We start from the raw sequence: 19,020 nt of genomic DNA, 5'->3' as shown, positions 1-19,020 counted from the left end.
GGGAGCTCTTCTTAATATTTTGACACCAAAATCATGTCGATACACCTTACCGACTGCGAGTAAAGCCACCCACGCTTTAACTTGACAGACTGTACTTAACATAACTTTACCCAACAGAAACTGACCTCACTTAACCTGAATTGACAGAAATTTATTGAACTACACGTAAAGCTCTGGAAGCATATTTTCCCAGTAGCAAATGTGTGCTACACCGAAGGGGTCAACTCGAGCCTAACCTAGAAATAAATCTAACCTAGCCTAACCTAACCTAACCTAACCTCACGAAATACAATTAAACTGATTGTGTTGTCCCGTTTTGTTTGCGGTACCGTTTGAATCAGCTTGGGCTTAACCTGCAAAGAGGTCAAACCTATCCTAACCTAAAAAAACCTGACCTAACCTAACCTAACCTAACTTCACGTAACACAGTTAAACTCATTGTGTTGTCCCGTTGCGTTTGTGGTACCGTTTCATTCAGCTTCGGCTTAACCTACATAGAGGTTTAACCTATCCTAACATAACAAAACCTGACCTAACATAACTTAGCCAAATGAAATTCAACCACACGTATAGCTATGTAAGCATACGTTTCTCAGTCTTAAATGTGTGCTATATTTAATAGTTTAACTCGATCTTAACTTACAAATGAATCTAACTTAACAGAACCTAACGAAATTTTGCTTGACGCAACACAACTTAACTTAAGTGTTCCCGTTGTAACAAAATAAAATTCATTTCATGGTACTACAGGTGGTTAGAAATTTAGACGCACATTAGTCATTTGAAGAAATTTAGAACTACAAGTAGAATTGACCCCATTTCAATTAACCTGACAATGTTTGTATCAATTAAAATGTAGAACTGTAACTTAAACATGCAAATGAATAAGAGTCTTATTCAAAATTTTTTTCTCTCTGCTTTTCTTAAACTTAGGGGATATATTTATACTATCTTTCGTGTTTACATTTTATCTTGCTTTTTATCGTAATTAAATTTATTTATAGACCTACTTCAGTCTGTGGTCCATCAAAGACTCCTTCTTTCAATTTAGCGTCTGAAACATTAGGGAATTTAAGGGATATATACTTGTAGCATTGTCCATCTTTGTCTAACGCCTTGACAAATTGCTTCATGAGCCCAAGCTTTATGTAGAGGGGTGGTAGTAAAATTTTTTCTGGATCAACGAGGCTTTGATTGATGATATTATCAGAACCAGGTTTGAATGAATCTCTAGAAGGCCAATGTTTTTTGCTGTAATGATTGGCTCGATCTCTGCTATTCCACAGGCATATAAAGCATGGCTCTCTCATGAAACCCGATTGTTGGCCTAATAACATTGTTATGATTTTGATATCACCACATATTTGCCATTTGTGATTCGTATAATTAACTTTTTCAAGAAGCATTTTAACATTGTTATATTCTTCTTTAATGACCGTTGAGTGAGCTATAGGGATAGGAGCGTAAGTATTCGTGTTAAGCAGTAAAACAGCGTTAACGCTGCGTTTTGACGAATCAATGTAAAGTCGCCTTTCTTCGTCTCTGTACACATTTTTCTTCAAGTGGTTCATTAAACCGTTAACGTCAATGCAGTACACTAAAGACGTCTCTTCGTTTTTAACGAAAAACTTTCTGAATTCTTTATCCCTGTCGCGATAGAATGAAACTTTTGTCTTTGGCTCTAGAAGATTTCTTCTTTTTAGAAATGAAGCGGCAAATTCAGCGCCGTCTTTCGGTAATCCAAGATCTCTAATAAAATCATTCAGTTCTAGTTGCGACACTAATATTGGCATTTTTATTGATTTCAATTGCTCTTCTGACTGTGCACACATTAATGTACGAAATGTTATTTTTATTTTTGGCGTTGAACTCTTTGACGGAATTCATGCAAAAGTAGCAGTCTTTCGCAATAACGGGGTTTTCCCATGTTGTTGGTGTAGAGTACTTGCAGTACTTTTCGTTGTTTGAATTTTTTAGACGAGACAACATAAGTCTGCAGGAATTGCAAATGACGTCAGGAACCTATTTTGTTTCTTGGTGCAGCAATTTACAGTCAAAACACTTTTCGTAAAGACTTTTCACTTCTTCGTCGATTGATTTTCGCAAACTGCTTACTTTATATTTACTGCAAATGTAACAGAATGAATCTGAGCTATTCTTGCAGGCATGCGATTGAGAAATGCTCGCGGTTTTTTTCCTTGTAGCATGAGACTCTACACCAACCAGGTGATCCATTGACGAAGAGCTACGGTTTCATGATGACGACGTCGGAGAGCCCGCTTTCCCACCCTGACCAGACGCCGATACTGGGGTTTTTCCCTGCATCGTAATACACTTTTTACTTGTGTCTGCCATGACGGCATGAACGCCGTTTACCCAAGGACTCAGCCAAGGTGGATCCGTTGCCTACCGTCACCACGTGGAGGTGCCTACAACTATTATTGTCAAAATATGAAAGTACGCAAGAACAGGGTTGCCAGCGTAATCGGTAAGGTCAGGTCAGGTTTTATTAGGTTAGGATAGGTTAAACCTCTATGTAGGTAAAGCCGAAGCTGAATGAAACGGTACCGCAAACACAACGGGACAACACAATCAGTTCAATTGTGTTTCGTGAGGTTAGGTTAGGTTAGGCTAGGTTAGATTTATTTCTAGGTTAGGCTCGAGTTGACCCATTCGATGTAGCACACTTTTGCTACTGGGAAAATATGCTTCCAGAGCTTTACCTGTAGTTCAATAAATTTCTGTTAATTCAGGTTAGGTGGGGTCAGGTTCTGTTGGGTAAAATTATGTTGCATAAGTTGATATGAGGCAAGGGTTGATCCTTCACAGTTGTCAACATGTTTTTGAAGTGAAAATTTGCATCACTGGCATTATTTTGAAATTTATTTGCCTCAGTGCATGATTTTTCGTCATTTTTTGAGGTTATTGCTCAACCATGATGTGATGGGTGATTTTTAATACCGAATTTGAATTCAGCGCCCCAAAATCCATAGGAATACTTGTGCCTTGTTACCAGATGCGCACACTTTTTTTGTGTGGCTGTGTTATCTGAAAATGATTTGTAGAAATCTGTGTTAGGTATTCTGCATTCTAAAAGGGTACCTTGAGTTAGTGCTATCAGCTTCCGCAGTAAAGTTTTTAAGAATATTTTCGGCGTATTGTCTAAACTCTAAATTAGGAGAAAAACGTTTTGTAAGGAGTTCTCCCAAATCCAAATTGATGTTTGGAGATTCAAATTCAAGGTTGTAATGTAGGAAATAGTTGATAGTAGTATAATAAAACATATTTTTTTATTCATATTTTTGAACAATAATGAAAGTATTTGATAGATAGAAAGCTTCTCTTATATTAAATGTATTTATGCGAGCAGTTATTTTTTCTGGTCGAAAAAGAGGTCTAAAATTGGGTGGCCCTCGCAAGAGAGGAGTTCAAGAGTAAATTCGCTAGTTAAGAATTGAAATCTACGGAATAGACGAGGTTCTTTAAGTTTAGAGAACATGACTGGGATTGGCGTGGAGTTGCGGTGGCCAAGGATAAGCCTGAGGATGCGATTTTGTAGTTTGCATATTTGTTCGAATGGCTTAGTTTTATATATGGACAAGACTTGACAACCATATTCGAGGGAGCTTCTGATGAGTGAGTGGTAAAGAATGTGTAAGGTTTTGGTGCTAGAACCCCACCAGGTACACGTAAGAAATTCAATAATATTAATAACTTTGTTAGTTTTTTCGATTAAGCGTAGGAAGTGAGCGTTCCATGTCAATTCTGAGTAAAAAAGTATACCTAGGAAGGTGACTTCAGAGGAGAAGGTAACTATTTGGTTATTTAAAGTAATGTGGCAGTCCGCGAGAACAAGTGATTTATTGACATTAAATATCTATCGTAAGCGGCTTGTACGACAAAGAAAAGGGCAACTGTAAAGGATTTTTTAACCAAGGGGTGGTTCATTTCTGTAGATAGGGTACCTATGTTATCAATGCAGGATCGATTTTTCATGAAGCCAAATTGTGAGTTGTGAATAATCATTTGGTTTTCCAGCCACCAGTTGATTCGTGTGACAATTAGTCTTTCTAGCGGAGATCTCCTCAGCGGCATCTCTCCTTCAATAAAGTTTTCAAAGTAATTCCAAAGATGGGAAATCTACGACATGTCTCTCCAGCGGCATATCTCTCTCATGAAAATTTGTTAAGTGTTTCTAAAGATGAAAAAATTGCGGGAAGTTTCTCTAGCGGCATCTCCCTCTAAAGACAATTTTGTTGAGTATTTCCAAAGACAGCAAAACTGCGAAAATCCTCCCAAGCGGCATCTTTGCCCCAAGAAAAATTTTTATTTAGTTCTAAGGATAGTAAAACTGCGGCAACTCTCCCAAGCGGCATCTCTTTTCCAAGAAAATTTATTCAAGTACATTCAAAGATCGAAAAACTGGGGCAAGTCTCCTCAGTGGTACTTCTATCATGGAAATTTTTCAAGTTTCTTAAGATGACAGTTTTGACATTTTTGCTAGAACTAAACAAATTGTCATGGGAGAGAGATGCAGCCGGAGAGACTTGCGGCAATTTTGCCACCTATGAGAGTATTTAAAACATTTTCTTGGGGGACAGATGCGGCTGGGGAGACTTGTGGCAGTTTTACATTCTTTGGAACTAAGTAGACAATTTTCTTGAGGGAAAGATGCCACTGGAGAGACTTGCTTAAATTTTGCCATCATTGGAAGTATTTTAAATATTTTCTTGGGGAAGAGATGCCGCTGGGGATACTTGCCACAGTTGTGCCATTTTTGGAATTACCAAGCAATCAAGGAATAGTGCCGTGCAATAATCTCCTGAAATTTCTCTCCGTGTACGTGTTGTTATTAAAATTAAAAAGCTGCTAAGACTTTTTACTTTGGCAAGTTCAACATATTTTTCTATGAATCCCAATATCATAGTAATTTTCTAATGCACAGTTTTTTGCATTAAAAATTCGAATAAAAATTTAAATTGTAAAACATAATTTTGGTTTGAGTTAGAATTTTCTTTTTAATTATGAAAATAAAATATCTTGGGATTCGGTAGCAAATGTATTAAAATTACAAGAATTAGTAACATGTATAATACTAGGCAGTCTGATAAGTACCTGCAAATTCTAAGAGATGGCATTAGTATTCACTAATGTGAACCATTTTTGTCGAGCTTGATCCTTCAAATGACGTCTGTCAAAACTTCAGCCATTTATGTTTTCGCATTTACAAGTTACAGCACTGAGAATCGACTAACCTCCGAGTTTGCTCACAGTGGACCAAAAACGAATTCATGTGACAACGTCCCAGCAGAATTTGGCATTATTTTCGCGTAAGCCGGCCAAGTTTTTGCGCCGATTCATTACCATGGATGAAACCTGGATCCACCACTACACTTCTGAGTCAACGCAATAGGCAAAAAAGTGGATTCCATCGGGCCAAAGTGCTCCGAAGCGTCCAAAAACGCAACAATGGGTCGGAAAGGTGATGGCCTCCGTATTTTGGGATGCACATTGCATAATATTCGTGGACTATCTTGAAAAAGGTAAAACCATAACCGGAGCATAGTATTCATCATTATTGGACCACCGAACGTCTCCGTGTTTCATTTTTCAGGGACTTATCAGACTGCCTAATATATTCTTATAGTTTGCATTGGGGAAGCCAATCATAATTCCCTTAGACCTGTGCAGTTTAAACTCTAAAGAGATGTCACATATATAATACTAACATTTTCAAAAATTTGTAATTAACATTAGCCGAATCTTCAAAAATATTATTAACGCTAATTTTCATGGAACTCTAGCTCAAGCAAGAACCATATTATTTTAATTTTAGGCGAGACTGAAAGCGTGTCTGCTTCATTTTTAAACTTATATGAATACTTGTTTTTTGCTAATCTTGGCACAGTAATTGAATTGCTATTCACGGGGGTGTTTTCATAGTCTTGAAAAGATTAAACTTTCTTCTCACTGAGTTGTTAAAAAATAAACTTTTGAATATTCCATTTCATATTTAATGCAATTGTCTACAGTTTCACTTTGCATTAAAAACAAGTGAAACAAATGATATATTCATATAACTTTTCATGATATTTAAATAAAATTGGAAAAAACGTTTAAACCGCCTTTTTCAGCCCTTGCCATTTAATTTGTACAACTAAAGTTTCTATATTTAATACTTTCACATTTTGAATGTTTTATTTTAGGATAATGTTTATTTTGAAACCCTGAAAACACAACCTATTGAAATTAGAAGAGTTTCATTTTTAAACGTTCAGTTTTGAATACTTTAAATTATGAAATCAGGAGCTTTAACAGTTTGAACATAAACTTAAAATAAGGATATAAATGGTAATGCCCAATACTATCAAGTTCGACTTTGTAAGCGACTAATTGGAAAAAAATAATTTTTCATCAATTTTTAATATTTCAATTATATTAGGACGGAAATTTATACCATTATTATAATTTGTGATGATAAGTTATTGTAAATTTGTTCTTAAATTGTTTTTAAGGTGCCGAGCAGGTTTAATGAAAAAGAGAATGCCATCTGCAAATAACTTTTAGTTAAAATCGATTAAAATCGGTTCTACTTTTCTTTTTATAATATTGCACAAAAATATTATAGGATACAATTGATAAAAATTTTAATTTAATGATATTCAACTTGTTCAAAAAAACCTTCAAAAAACATTATACAAATTTTAACATAAATAACATGCAAGGAATTATTATTACTAGTTCCTTTTCATAGCATAAGAACTTTTTATTTATGAATTAAGAATTAATGAGACGTTTTTTATTGTTGAACTGTATATAGGTTGCTTAATAGTAATCAGCAAAATTGACACAATATTATCTGCACGTTTCTTTGTATCTTCAATCTGCATTCTATATGCATCGGTTTAGATTTTGGAATGGTAATTATGAATTTGAAACTTAAAATGCCTTTTCTCAGTCGCATATTGGATTTTCGACATTCAATCGACGAGGCATTCGAATCGAGAAATCGAGGGTCTGCTCGAATCGAAAAATTCGAACCGACGATAGCACGCGTCGAAGTTCGGTTTTCGACGTTCAAGCGACGGGCCTATCGAAATGAAAAATTCGAATCGATGACAGCACGCGTCGAAGTTGGGTTTTGAAAATTCGAGCGACGGCCCGATCGCATTGAAAAATTCAAACCGACGACAGTGGGCGTCGAATTTCGGTTTTTAAGTTTCGAGCGAGGATCCGATCGAATAAAAAAATTCGAACCGACGATGGCACGCGTCGAAGTACGGTTTTGGAAATTCGAGAGACGGGCCGATATAATTAAAAAATTTGAACCGACGACAGTGGGCGTCGAATTTTGGTTTGCCACATTCGAGCGAGGGTCGGATCGAATCGAAAAATTCGAACCGACGATAGCACGCGTCGAAGTTCGGTATTGAAAATTCAAGCGACGGGCCGATCGAATTGAAAAATTCGAACCGATGACAGCGCTGGTTGAAGTTCGTTTTTCGATATTCAAGCGACGGGCCGATCAAATCGAAAAAATCGAACCATAAGTGGCACGGATTGAATTCGGTATTTCGACAATCGAAGAGCGTACAATTTTGTTTTGAATTTGGATCGCAATTTTTGCACACTTCTAGTTACTACTCTTCCTCTGGAATTTTCCATCTTTGAAATTGGATCTTTTTTAATAATTTGTTATAGAGTCTTTCTTAAATTCTCTACCTTATGAGATTCAACTACAAGAATTTCGATTTCTTTTAAGTTTTCCATTAATTCCAGCATTTTACATTCTCATCAAGAGAAGGTATTAGATTTGTGTAAAATTTGCCTCCTCCCCCCGTTTTCGTCAAATGTCCACATTTTGAGATCCGAAAAACAGTTTTTTACGAATGCGTATGTCTCTCTGTGTCTGTGTGCGTCTGTGTGTCTGTAGATTTTTATTTTATCAACACGGTGACTTTCAAAAGAATTGAGAATTTAGATTGGCCTTGATATAATCTTTTAGTGTCCTAAGATAAAGGTCAAGTTCGTATCAGTAAGGAAAAACTTTGTTTTATCGACTTCTTCCAGACAATTTATTAGAAATTTTTATACATATCGTTTCGAAATCAGACCGATTCCCTCACCATATATCTAATATAAGCGTAAAATGTGAATCATTAACTAAAATGGTGTACAAATTTATAATGTGATGGTAATTATAGGAATAGTAAAATTTACAATACCTTTGGTCATTATGTAGAAATTTATATATTGAAATCGAAAATTTTTGGGTCATTTAATAATAAAATTAAAAAGGATAACAGAGTATGTACCCTTCCTCAAAGTATGTATATAGTTCACAGATTAAAACGTAGATAGACTATAATCAAACGGAAGTTAGGTGTTAACTTAATATAACGAATATAAAATCATGTTGAAAGAATCGTTGAAAAAATCTAAATCAGTTACTTTGTTGCGACACTTTTCGCCTTCTTTTTAATTGAAACCACATGGCTGATGCTAATTTTATTTTCCTTCATTCTGGTTCGTAGGGGTCATTTTGTTTCTCCTACATAGGTCCTGGCACAATCACGCGTGATTTTATAAACTACTTCACATTGATCTAAAATGTCTAATTTATCTTTACTTAATTTAATAAATGTATTTAACTTGGAATCGACTGTAAAAACAGTTTTTATTTCGAATTTATACAATAGCCTTTTAAAATTTTGAGAAATAGTCCCCAAAGAAGGTATGAATATGTTCTCCTGTCCCAGCGTATTTTCGTTATGTAGACTATTCTTTTCTTATTATACCTAAAGATAAAACCAATTTAACAGTTTCACACTTTAATCTTACCATAATAGATTACAATTTGTGTTTGACATTGAAAACAAAAAATCTATTAATTTTTTTAATTTACAACTTTGCCGAGATGATAATAACTTTATTATTACGAATTGTTTTAGGAAAGCAACTTATTCTGGAAGACCTCCTAATTTTTTTATCCAACGCCCTATTCAACATAAAATAGGAACGGTTACAAACCTGTTCGACGCCGCTATTCTACTTTCCGATAATACTTTCCACTTAGATAACGTGCAAATTGTCAAAAAATACTTATGGTGTAACAATTATCCTAATAAATTCATACAGAAACATATTAAAGAAGACTTTCTGAGTTAGATTTGAGGAAAAACCAACCTTCTAACAGCATTGTTGGTAGAATCATTGATGTAAAACAGGAGATCATATCCATACCTTTCTTGGAGACTATTTCTCAAAATTTTAAAAGGTTATTGAATAAATTCAAAATAAAAGCTGTTTTTAGAGTCGATTCCAAGTTCAAAAAATTTATTAAATTAGGTAAAGATAAGTTAGACACTTTAGATCAATGTAACGTAGTTTATGGAATCACGTGTGATTGTGGCAGGACCTATGTAGTAGAAACAAAACGTCCCCTACGAATCAGAATAAAGGAACATAAAAATAACATCAACCATGTGGATAAAAATCACAAAAGTCATAGCTAAACATTTGGTACAATGCCATAAAAGAGATCAAACTTTCATTAAATGGGATGAAGTTGAAATCCTACATATCGACCCTAATTTTTCCAAGCGTGTCTTTGCTTAAATGGTTTTCATTAAAAAAGAAGGCGAAAACTGTCTCAACAAAGTAACTGATCAACAAAGTGACTTCGAATTTCTAACCATTGTTTAGCCACTGTATTTTTTATGCAATCACCTATATTTGATTATATAGTATGACTAGTACGTACGCCTATGATTCTTTTGGAAGTGCTGCTACGCATGCGCCAGCGCGTCATTCGCTTGGCAAATGTTCTAATTACAGCGAGTACTCATTTAGTAAGATGGAGACGGAGGGTACATACCCTGCCATCCTTTTTAATTTTATTATTTAATGACTAAAGATTTTCAATTGCAATATATAAATTTCTACATAATGAACAAAGGTATTGTAAATCTTACTATTCCTATAATTATCATGATATTATAAATTGGTACACCATTTTAGTTAATGATTCATATTTTACATCCATATTAGATATCTGATACGGGAATCGGTCTGATTCCGAAACGTCAAGTATAAAAATTCCGAATAAATATTCTGGAAGAAGTCGATAAAATAAGGTTTTTCCTTACCAATACTAATTTCTTGTTTCTTAGACGTTAAATTAAGAAATTTTACATCCAAGAGTTTTTTAAATAAGGTCGAGTTCGTTACCCAGCCATTTAGGATAAAAATTAAAAAATTAAGCGTATTTTGAACATTTTTGAGACCACTTCTTTATAAAATTCAACAACTTTCTGTACGGATATTCATAGTATTCAAGCAGAGGAACAATTAATCCTAATTATTTTTTTTCAATAAAACCAAAGTTTATCAGAGTTATAGCATTTACAAAATTCCAAAAAATACACAAAAATCAACATTTTAAGCCAAATAGTGCACGATATGAAAAAAAGTAGAGAGAAGGAAATTTTTTCTTTTTAATGCTCTACAAGATTATTATAACAACTTTTTCAATTTTTTTGAAAAATAAAAAATCCAAATTTTGACATAAAAAATAATTGAAAATCAAAAATTACATTTTGCGGTTAAACTGTGCAAAATAGGTGAAAAGATGGTTTGACAAAAGTTGTGCATTTTAAAAAGATCTACAAATTTGTTTGAAATCACTTTTTGATAGCATGTGTATTTTGTATTTTAATCGTCAATAACTATATTGACAATAAAAAATTAGCCCGCTGCGTGGGCACATTCTCATCACAACTTATGTTGTTTAATTTTCTTATTTTACTCGTGTGTGGGTTCTCAAAAATTTTACTTTTTCTAAATGTTCTGATGCAATTTTTCATTATTTGAGCAAAAAACAGAACTACCTGTGTGACTGCAATCTGTGCGGCTGTAGATGTTTAGTTTGTCATCACGATAACTTTTGAAAGAATTGACAGATTTTATTTGCCATTTCGGATAAAAATGAGAAAAAAAGCGTGTTTTGAACAGTTTTGAGATCACTTTTTTCAAAATTGAATCATTTTCTGTTTCGTACCTGAAGGAGTGCCACACATTGGAAAGAAAAATGACTTGTTTGGTTAAAAATAACGTACAGCCCACATATCTTTACCGATTTCGACAAAACGAAAATTTAAAAAAGGCTAATAAGATTTCTAAGAGAGTTGTACAGCCTGATTTTTGTATTAAGTTTTTAATTTTTTTGTAAATAAAGAAATAAAATGAAAAAGATGGCGTCTTTTCTATTTGACGTTCCCGGTGCTCGTTAATAACAGGATAATGGTTAAAATTGCTTAAGTTGCATAAAATAGCATTAATTAAAGATATTCCAATATTAGATACAACACCAAAAAAGTTGGTTATCAACAAATTATTTGTTGACAAAATTTTTTCCACGATTTTCCAAAAATACACGTTTTCTTAAGTTATGGTGCAAGAAATTGAAATAGAAACAATATTGTGTAAAAAATTTCTCTTCTGATTACAATTGTTTGTCTTATAAACAAATTTGATGTACAAATACAGTAATCAGGTACTTTTGAGAGAAATATTCGGTTTCTTCAATGGCAGTCTTTTCAGTTGGAAGCTTCATGACAATTTTAGCAAAATTAATGATTTTTTGATCAATTTTATGATTTTTAAAAACAAATTTAGTAAAAAATACATTATTGGGGCAACTGTATACGGAACAATTCTTTTTTGTTTCGATATCAGACTTTTAATTGAGATCTTCATAATGAATTCGGCAACATTCATGATGAGTTGACACATTCTATGATTTTTAAAAACAAATTTAACAAAAAAATGCATTATTCGGGCATCTGTCGATGGAACATTTTTTTTCGATATTTTAATTAAAACTGTTGACAGAGAAAAAAACAAATTTTTCTTTAGACAAATGCCTGATTGATGCATTTGTTTAAAGAAATAATAGAGTTTATCAACTTATTATGAATTTTTCTGAAATTGCCATCAAGTTTCCATCGGAAAAGACTGGCATTGAAAAAACCGAATTTTTCTGCCGACAAATGCCCTAATAATGCATTAGTTTACTAAGTTTGTTTAAAAGATCATAAGATTAATAAAATAAAAAACAAATTTTTCTTTCGAAAAGTGCCTGATTACTGCATTTCTTCATAAATTTTCTTGCAATATGACTAGAAAGAAACGTATGGTTATGGAAAATCGTGAAAAACATTTTTTCCACAAATAACTCGTTAACAAGCACTCGTTTCTAACTTGTATTGTTCTCGGCGCTACTATTTTATATGCCTCAAAAATGTTTTAGGGATGTTAAATAAACACATAGTCATTCTTATTATCCTTGCATTAATTGAAGGAGATAACAACTGAACGGCACACGGTTGACGGATTCGCAGTAACTGCCGGTCCTCCTTAAGTATAATATAATAATTACAAAGAGTGACATAGTGAGAAGCGCAGTTTTTGTTACTGTTTTCTTTGCTTAAGGCCTAAAATTATTCAATTTCGAAAAGTTTTCAAATCATTTATTCATTTTTAGGATGTGAAACAATTGAACAGTTGCCGAGCGTATAGTGAAAATATTTGAAAGTCGGAGCAGACCCACGAATATAGAAGGAATCGAAGTTGCCAAAATTAAAAAAGTTAGTGTAGGTTTCCTTGGTTCATAATATATTTATGCTGATTATTTTTCATAGACATTTATTTTATTGTGAATTGATAATAATAAAAGTAAAGAAGACAAAATAAATAATAAAAAGAAAGAAGAGGATTTGGTTGGTTGCGTTGTCATTTATCTTTCATCTTTTTTTCAAGAGGGATCATGTTTTTTCTTTGTTAGAAAAAAATTATTATCTTTTTAAATTTTAAATGGGAATATTTTATGGTTTTTGCCGAAATGTGGCCGTTCGATTTTTGGTTTTATTTTATATACATATAATTAAACATTTGTCATAAGGACAACCGCAGGATTTCTCCGGGAGCGGATGCTATTGTGCATTGTGCATTGTTTCTTCGAATGTAGGGCGTTCCCGCATGAGTTGGACAACTAGATAGTATGTGAGCTAAATATTCGGGGTGTACATTAGGGTAGCGCAAATTTCCGAAATTTTGAAATTTGAGTTGGAATAGTGAAATTGTATTACCTATTGGGACAAATTACACGCCCTCAAAATTTTATTGAAAATATTAAGTCCTTCTGGTTCCATAACTCATGAGAAGTTTCCCAATATGTATCGGTCAAGAAGAAAAAACATAATATTCATTTTAGGCTTCAATTACTTCTTGGAACGTTTTTCGTGGTTCATTTGTTTATTTTAAGTTCAAAAATTGAAGTTATAATGATTAAAACGATTAGGCTACATCGATTATTGATGAGGCTAGATCGATTATCGATGAAGCTAGATCGATTATCATCCTGTGATTCCCCCTTTGGCACTGTGACTCACGTTTTCAGTCAGTCGTTCACAAAGTCGCGCTTTTCTTCATTTTGACGTTAAACCGAGTGCTATTTTTCTGATTTTTCGTCTTATTGTGTGATCTATTTGCAATTGAAATTCCGAAAGTGACAACAAGAGTGAAAATAGTTTGTGATATTTTAGGGAAAGCCAAAATCTGCTCGGATAATGTTTTGCCCACACAAGGTGATGTTCTTCGACATTATATTTTCATTTTCGGTGTATTGAAAAAGGAAAGTAACAATGACCCTTCCTCCCAAGGAATAATTTTGCAGATTGATAAGTACTTAAGGAGTTTATAGGAAAAGGCTTCACTTCCCATCGTCAGTCAAAAACGGTCTTCCGCTAAAATTAAGAGCCTGCATAATGCGTACCAAAAACTGAAAAAGTACCCCAGAAACAACGTAACAGTGAGTCGTATAGGGACAAGAAGGCTAGTTTTCTCGACAAATATAAGTGCCTTTTTGATATCTGTTCGTGCAAATGTCTCTCTTTCCGTTCTTGCTCTCGTGAACGAACCAAAAAAGTTCCTTATGAAGAACAGTCTTTTTTAGAGGACCAACGCACACAGAGAAGAATTGTTATTGGTTCAGTTAATAAAGAGGCTACAGCCCGTCTTCAAAGTCGTTTGTTCTTCAAGAAAAAGTGATTTCGCGGTAAAAAAAGCCAGGAAACTGAAACTGGGCCACAGCGTGGATATTCCTATAGTTTGGCAAGTAGAGAAGATTCACCAAACGAAAAATTTTCCCCTGCGAGCATGAACACGAGCTCAGATGATGAATTTGTTGTCAAACCCAAAAAACCTAACAAAGAAGTGCAATACGTGACTGGAAAGATTCAAAATTTGGCCATTGCCTGAGATCGCCCAGGGATCTTTGTCAGGAAAGCATCCCTGATTGCACCTGCATTTATGAAAGACTTGGAGATCGAAGAAAATAAAGCTGTTGACCGCTCAAAAATTCGTCGAAGGCAAAAACAAAAAGGTCTAAAAAACTTTATGGGCGATTAAAAAAGAAAATTTTTAGTTTATTCTTTGATTAAAGGAAGGACAAAACGATCAAAAAACTTCAAAAAGGAAAAACTATAACCACTGAAAGTGTTCTTGAAGAGCACATTAGTCTTGTTGAAGAGCCCAGTTCAATTTTCTTGGGGCACAAGGCCACAAGTGCAGAAACAGCAAAAGCGATTGCGAAAGCTCTGGTGGAATTCATCTCCAAAAACGAAATCTTAATTGACGAGCTCTGTGTGCTAGGTTGCGACGGAACTGCAACCAATACAGGTTGGAAGGGTGGTGCGTTGGCAGAACTGGAGAAGACATTCCAAACATCTTTCCAATGGATGGTCTGCTTATTTCATGCCAATGAGCTTTCATTGCGATACCTCCTGAACACGTTGGATGGGGCGACTTCTGGTCCCACCAGTTACTCGGGGGATATTGGGAAGCAGTTGTCAAATTGTAAAACCAGCCATCTGTGGCATGTTGGACTCCAAAAGTCTAACATGCCATGGATGACTGAAGGTTCGAACCTAAGTACAGATCAGAAGTACTTGTACGAAATGTTAACCGCAGTTTATTTGAGGGTAGTTCCAGAATCCCTTGCAAGGTTAAACCCTGAAAAAATCTCGCACGCCAGGTGGCTCGCTACTGCAAATCGTATTCTGCGTCTTTGCGTCTCAACCAAGCATATCAGTTCTGTGCTGAGAGACTTGGCAGAATACGTCACCAAGGTTTATGTCCTTATGTGGTTTCAGATACAAATGAAACCGACGTTCAAAGATGGGCCCAAACATTTGTTCAGCCTGATGCATTTAACAAGATACCTTCATTATAAACTAAAAGCCATTGTTGACCCATTGATTAAGCGGAACGGATTTTGGGCTCACTCGGAAAATTTATTGTTGGCAATGGTTTTTGACAGCAGGTCTGAAATCAAAGAAGATGCTCTGGACCCCATCAAGAAATTAAGAAAGAACTCTAATCCAACGAGATTTTTTAAAGTACCACCAGTGAACTTTAGTGCTGAGGATTACACTCAAATGATTGACTGGAATGAAGTAAGGCTTGTAGCAGAACCGCCTATCATACGAATACTTGCTCCCTACTTGACTTTGGAACAATTAGAGGTTATCCCCCCATTTCCATGTCATACTCAAGCAGTGGAAAGGTGTATTAAGCTGGTCACAGAAGCATCTGGAAGAGTCTGCGAAGAAAAAGAGCGCGATGGCTACATCTTCAACAAAATTTAATCTCAGAAGAAAAACCCTCGTCTGAACACAAAAAAGATCTTACGAATTGACTGACGATTCCCTAGGGGATTGATACACTCAGAAATCATGTTAATATAACCTCATTTATTGCTCATCATCAGTAAGTTGAAAAATAAACCCAATTTCCTTTTTTCGTGTATCTATCAATTATATAAGTACATACCTATTCATGAAGAATGAAGTTATGGAACCTGAAGGGATTTTTTGATCACTCTGAAACTTTTCGAACATCTTTTTTAGGTCATATGGCAACATAATTTCCCTATTCCATATAAAATTAAAAAAAAAAATTTTTCTTGACTAATTTGCTCCACCCTAGTGTGCATGGCACGCCCTTCAGCTATCATCAGGAATGTCTTGGCTCAAAATTTGGCGATAGTACGTTAAGGTGGAAATGATAGCGTATTGGCATGACAAAATGAAACCCTCCGTACCAGACTTCAATCCGGGCGATTTAAGGAAAGCAAACGTTAGCTCACAAGACATTGAATGATCCTTCACATTTCTATGGAAGATACCGTGCATCCTCTTATCGAGGAGTTGTTCACGAAAGTTTTTCTCTTGTGATTTCTTAATCCGGGCTTTCAGGAGTGAGTACTCGAGATAAATAAGATGAGGGTTTCTTCCATTTGCAACTTTATGTGCTATACCCAGAATAACACATCGTTCAATGAGGCCCAAGAGTAACAACGAAAACAACATTTTTTTTCAAAAATCATTTTTATTCATCAACATAATCTACTTTTAGAGTGATAAAATCTTTCCAACGCCTTTCCAACATTTCTATACCATGTTTATAGAAAGATTTATCCTTTGCTTCAAAATAGGCTTCAGTTTCGGCAATGACCTCCTCATTCGAGCCAAATTTTTTTCCCTGAGCATTTTTTTGAGATCAGCAAAGAGCCAGTAGTCGCTAGGGGCTAAATCTGGCGAATACGGGGGGTGGAGAAGCAAATCAAAGCCCAATTAATTGATTTTTGCCATTGTTTTCATGGACTTGTGGCATGGTCCATTGAAAGCAATCGCGGCACTCACTTGGAAAAAACCTTTTCCATGCTCAATTTTTCATGAAGGATTGTAAATACGCTTCCAGTGATATCTGTGGCATTTCAACACTGTCACGGACCTTTACTTTGCGAATTTTCATTACGATTTTTAAAACTTCACTCACATTTTCCGGTGTAAAAGCTTCCAATGGCCTACCCGAACGTTCCGCATCATTTGTGTCCGTACGATCACGTTCAAACTCAGCGCACCAGCGAAAAATCGTTGATTTGGATGGACAGGAGTCCGGGTAACGTTTTTCAAGCCACTGCTGGGCTTCTACGGTGTTTTTACCCATTAAAAAATAATGTTTAATCAACACGCGAAACTTATTGAACGATGTGTTAATCCTGATGTGAAGACATTCAAGACTCAATATTCCGCGACCACCTTGACGGCGTGAGATGTACAATCGCGGAACGGAAGACTTAAGATGCATGATTTTGTTCATGTGCATAACCTTTCTTGTCCCGTTATCAAGGGATCTGAGCTCGTTCTTGGTCCATGGAACTACTCCAAATGAATAGAGTACTAGCGGGACGGCAAGCATGTTCATTGCAGATACTTTGTTCCTCGCCGACAGTTCGGAAGAAATAATCTGCCGGATGAGACTTTTGTATCTACTTCGGAGAGTATCATTCATAGATGTTACATCCTAAATGCGGCTCTGTGGCACGCCCAGGTATGTATAAGTCTCTTCAGCGCAAGGATGTCGTATAGTGCTTCTATAAACTAGCTCAGGATCTGCAGGGATGCCATTTAATTTTCCACTCTTCAAATAAATCTTGGCGCATTTGTCTAACCCAAATTCCATTCCAATTTCCTTAGTATATCGTTCGACAATCCCTAGAGCTAGATGTATTTGCTCTTTGTTTTTAGCATAGATCTTAAGATCGCCAATGTAAAATACATGAGTGACCTTGTACTTTCGATCTGCAGGTTTGCCGCACAAGTACCCGCCGGAATGGCGAAGTGCTAGACATAGTGGCAATTATGTAAGGCAAAAGAGGAGTGGGCTCATGGTGTCGCCCTGAAAGACACCTCTCTGAAAGGTGACCTTGTTAGTTGCCACACGATTTTTTCCAGATGAGTTAGTAAATCTAGTTTTCCAAAGCGGCATTAATCTCTCTATGCACCTAACTATTTGCGGATGAACCTTAAAGATTTCCAAGAGACAGATGATAAGTCTATGGGAAGTCGAATCGAAAGCTTTCCGATAATCAATCCAGGCCATTGATAGGTCACGCTGGTAGAATGCCGCATTTTTGCATACAGATCTACCCATAAGTAGGTTCTCCCGACGTCTCGCTACGCATTTCTTTGAGCCTTCATGTTCATACATTTCTTGCCACACAGTTTTAACTGCCCGAGCAATCCTATCATTTAGGATAGCTGTGAACATCATATACAGTATTGTGCGCCCTTCCACCAACCACTCCGGAATCGGCTCTTCCGCCTTTAAATATGTGGTGAAAATACGGGCCAAATGCTGATCGGTTGAAGGAAACTTCTTCCACCAGAAGGTTTTGATCCAAATCTGGTCACGGTGCGGAATAGTTCTTCATTCCTCTTAATACTTTTTTCAGCTGCTCAGTATTGATGGGTAGGCATTCTTTAGCAGGTGTTATGAGGGCATCACATAGCTCCTTAAATCTATTTATATTTTCTGAGTCATCGTCCAATCTGGGCGGGTGGTCGACAGTAACTGGAGGGTCTTGGAAGAGTCGAGATGGGTCAGAGAGAAACTGTTGATTTTCTCTGACCCACCTCTCCCTCCGCTCTAGACTTGTCTTAGCGTCAGATAGTATCCGTATTCTCTCAACAATATGCTGCTTAATGGTCAGCAGCATTGACTTCTCAAGTGTGTGATAACGTTTCCGGAGTTCGTGCACGAACTTTCGAACCTTGGCGGTAAAATTCCTGCCAAATGTAATGTACTCAATCACACACTGAATGCGGGCCGCGTACTATCTTACCCCGCCTATTTTTAAAGCAAGTTGATGCATTCGTCTTTTGGTCTTATGATCAACCGTTGGTTTTGTTTTACTGCTCGCATCGGCCAAAGCTCTCGCTGCATTATACACACAATAATTGAAAGTTCAGAGTTCGGATTCTCCGGTAAAATGTCCATGAAGCTCGTCACCCATTTCAGCCAGATATTTAGGCTTGAGAGAAACCTTGGTGTTGATGTATATATATATGATGTATATATATATATATATATATATATACTGCCCAGAATAAGCAT

At 35.7% G+C, this 19,020-nt stretch overlaps 1 protein-coding gene across 1 annotated transcript in view; it reads right to left on the bottom strand.

The window, feature by feature from the left end:
• The window catches only part of LOC117172902 (protein unc-79 homolog), a 1,455,529-nt gene that overhangs the window by 360,192 nt on the left and 1,076,317 nt on the right, over window positions 1–19,020 (bottom strand). The window lies entirely within an intron of this gene.

The sequence above is a fragment of the Belonocnema kinseyi genome, chromosome 5 (genome assembly GCF_010883055.1).
Source record: "Belonocnema kinseyi isolate 2016_QV_RU_SX_M_011 chromosome 5, B_treatae_v1, whole genome shotgun sequence".
Taxonomy (NCBI): domain Eukaryota; kingdom Metazoa; phylum Arthropoda; class Insecta; order Hymenoptera; family Cynipidae; genus Belonocnema; species Belonocnema kinseyi.
The sequence above is the reverse complement of the archived record's forward strand: the minus strand, read 5'-3'. Positions and strand labels throughout refer to the sequence as shown.